A 3,877-nucleotide genomic window follows, 5' to 3' on the forward strand; every position below is an offset into this window, starting at 1 on the left:
ACACACACACACACACACACACACACACACACACACACACACACACAGAAACACTCACGCACACACCATCACACAGTCACAAACATACGTACACACAAACATACGTACACACACACATGTATGCGTTTTTCATTTTATTTCAAATCCGAAAAAATGCAGATTTTAAGAAATCATACAAATCTACGGCATATACTTTTACCTTGAAGTTCTATATTTCGAGTTATAACACCTTCTTCAGGACATCTTCGGAGAAATGATGTTGTGAGCTGACTTCTCTGTTCCATAGTTTATTCAGCAACATGTGTATATATATGACGGTTCCGCTTAACAGTTTCACTCATACGGCATCTGTCGAGACACTTGCCCAAAGTATTACACAGTGTAACTCAACCTGAAACCATGGGTTGCAAAGCGAGTTTGTAAACCACACTGCCATGCCACCCTCTGTTCAGTTTATGTTTCTTGCACAGCATCCAGGGTACTATCCACGTAACATAATGACTACACCTAAGGCGGCGAGGGGGCAGAATTGTTAGCCTGTAGGACAAAATGCATAGCGGCCGTATTAACTTTTTGAGTTCAACTTCCACCGAGGTCTACTTTGCCTTTCATCCTTTCGGAGTCGATACAATAAAAATCGGTCAAAATTACAAGCCTTGTGCCCAAACTAGAAAGCTGCTCTTTTTGTCACACGGCATCCGCTTACAATGTGATTTACCGCTTCTCGTTTCGTTCCTCATAGTTTACATGTTGGTGATTTTAAAGTTTTGTTGATGTTATATCTCACATAACTAATTCATAACTTTCATGCATTTATGCTGCACATATGAAGGCTTGAGTTTCGACCACAAGGTCTCATCTTCGCATCCATTCTGAAGGCACTTGCTTATCTCGTCCATTTTCATGCCTCTTATATATTGGCCATGGATCATTTTACCCATTCAATTTTTCTCTCTGTCACTTCTATTCATTTTCTTATAATCATTCTTTTCAATGGTCTGTTAAATGCCATATTGTTTTATTTATATCAGCCAAGGTTCAACATTGTTCTTTATATACTCAACACGATTGCTTTCTCTTCATTTTATGCTGTTTTCACAGCTTATCAAACCTCTTTCACTTCTTACGTGATATACCATTTGATATACCATTTGTGAGCGATGCATTTCCTCTTATAACATTCATTTTCCTAATCCCTTCAATATTTCATTTGATAAACCACAGCGTCGAAATATCCCACGTTTTATTATTGTTGTTGTTGTTATTATTATTATTATTATTATTATTATTATTATTATTATTATTTTAAGGCAACGAACTGGCAGAATCGTTAGCATGCCGGACAAAATGCTTACCGGCATTTCGTCCGCCTTTACGTTCTGAGTTCAAATCAAATTCCGCCGAGTCGACTCTGTCTTTTATCCTTTCGGGGTCGATAAATTAAGGACCAGTTGCGTACAGGGGTCGATCTAATCGACTGGCTCCCTCCTACCTAAACATTTCGGGCCTTGTAGAAATATTATTATTATTACCAATTATCAGTACCAGGCACGCAATGGGGTCGATGTGATCGACTTAATCCCTTTGTCTGTCTTTGTTTGTCCCCTCTATGTTTAGCCCCTTGTGGTCAATAAAGACATAAGACATATTATTATTATTATTATTATTATTATTATTATTATTATTATTATTATTATTATTATCTTCTTCTCATCCTCTAATTCTCTTTATACTTCTTACTCATCCCCTAACCATACTTTTATTTGCCCTGGCATTGTCCATTTACTGGCAGAATCGTTAGCTCGATGGACGAAATACTTAGTGGTATTTCTCCTGTTGTTACGTTCTGGGTTCAATTTCCGCCGAAGTCGACTTTGCCTTTCGCCCTTCGGCATCGATAAAATAAGTACCAGTTGAATACTGCAGTCGATGTGTGTGTGTGTGTATGTGTATGTATAAAACTGTCCATGTCTTTGTCACTTTATTCATTTTCAATCTATCTATCTATCTATCTATCCAACTATCTATGTGTATATAGTTTATATAAGTTATTCACTGTTTATAAAGTAACTTTATATACCATGTAGAGCCGTAGCAACACAATTCTCATTTAAGAAAGATAATAATTTCAACTAAATTTCTTACATCTGTAAAGAAGTCAAATGCTATATAACTAGCAGTGCATGCAAATTTTTCTCTCTACAGTCTTGGAAATAAAACTTAGTGAAGAAATTATCAAAATGTAATAATTATATAAGGAAATTTATATAAAATTGGAACTAGGAAACCTGATTGGAGGCTACCATCGCTATTGATGTATATCTGCAGATAGTAATCTTTCAGTTTCTTATCAATATATTGCTTCATAGGGAAATATCTAACGATTAACAGTTGAAATATATTAGCTCAATAAATAACTGCCTTCGGGTCATAAGTAAAAAGATAGCATCAAGAATATCCCTCGAGAGACCAGTTTAAATATTGCAGGAAAGATCAGATTCAAGACAGGCAGGTCGAAGGTAATCAATTGAAAGATAATAATCTATAGACAATAATTTTACTTTTCTTTCACAGAATATCTTACATATAAGCGGATTGAAATAGTATTGGAAAATAAACTTAATCTGTTTGAAACCAAAAGTATTCAGTGAGCCAGCGGTTATCCATATTCATCTATTGTTAGGTGGATTTGAGAAAACTTTCTTGTGGATAAGGTGATTCTATGTAACGTATAATATATCTATAAGAGGATTTGAGTCAAGCACTGTGAACCAATGAATCTGTTCTAATCAAATACATAGTTTCTGGTATTTAAAGAGCTCAGATTTTACTCAGCGTGATATCTGTATCGAAGCAGGAGAGCTATGCCCTTTGTGGTTAAGTTCATGTTTTCAAGGAAGGCCACGCAGTAACGGTTTCATGATAAATGCACTTACACTTTCGGCTTTTTGTACCTATCTTAAATGAGTGTGATAGCTCTAGTCCACATCAAGTGATATTCATATGGGATGTGCAAGAGAAAGAAATCATTACCCATAGGCGCAGGCATAGCTGTGTGTGGTAAGAAGCTTCCTTTTCAACCATGTGGTTCTGGGTTCAGTCCCACTGCGTGGTATCTTGTGCAAGTGTCTTCTACTATAGCCTCGCGTCGACCAAAGCCCTGTGAGTGGATTTGGTAGACGGAAACTGATAGAAGCCCAAAATTTCAGGCCTTGTGCTTATAAGAGAAAGGATCATTATTATTATTATTATTATTATTATTATTATTATTATTATTATTATTATTACTATTATTATTATTATTATTGAAGCGGCGAGCTGGCAGAATCGTTAGCACGCTGGACGAAATGCTTAGTGGTATTTCCCCCGTTGCTATGTTCTGAGTTCAAATTCTGCCGAGGTCGACTTTGCTTTTCTTCCTTTCTGGGTCGATAAATTAAGTACCAGTGAAACACTGGGGTCGATATAATCGACCAGTCCCGCCCCTCCCCCTAAATTTCAAGCCTTATGCCTTCAGTAGAAAGATATATTATTATTATTATTATTATTATTCAGTAGTTTTATTTTTATAACGTACTTTCACTTCACTACCGAGCGCAGCTCTGTGCGCCTTGGGTATGTGCTGTGGTTTGCTGTGGTGCTCTTATGTTTACTGTATTGAAAGTGTTTTGCGTAGAATGTGTGCAGTACCCAGTAGTGCAATTTTCTGTATGTTATATATATTTGTAAGTCCTGGTGTTTTTGTTATGTATTTGTCTGAATATTTTTTTATTATACCTAAGGCACCTACTATGATAGGAATTGTTTCTGTTTTTAGATTCCACATTCGAGTTATCTCTATTTCCAGGTCTTTGTATTTTGAAAGTTTTTCCATTTC

Source organism: Octopus bimaculoides, chromosome 11 (assembly GCF_001194135.2).
Source record: "Octopus bimaculoides isolate UCB-OBI-ISO-001 chromosome 11, ASM119413v2, whole genome shotgun sequence".
Taxonomy (NCBI): domain Eukaryota; kingdom Metazoa; phylum Mollusca; class Cephalopoda; order Octopoda; family Octopodidae; genus Octopus; species Octopus bimaculoides.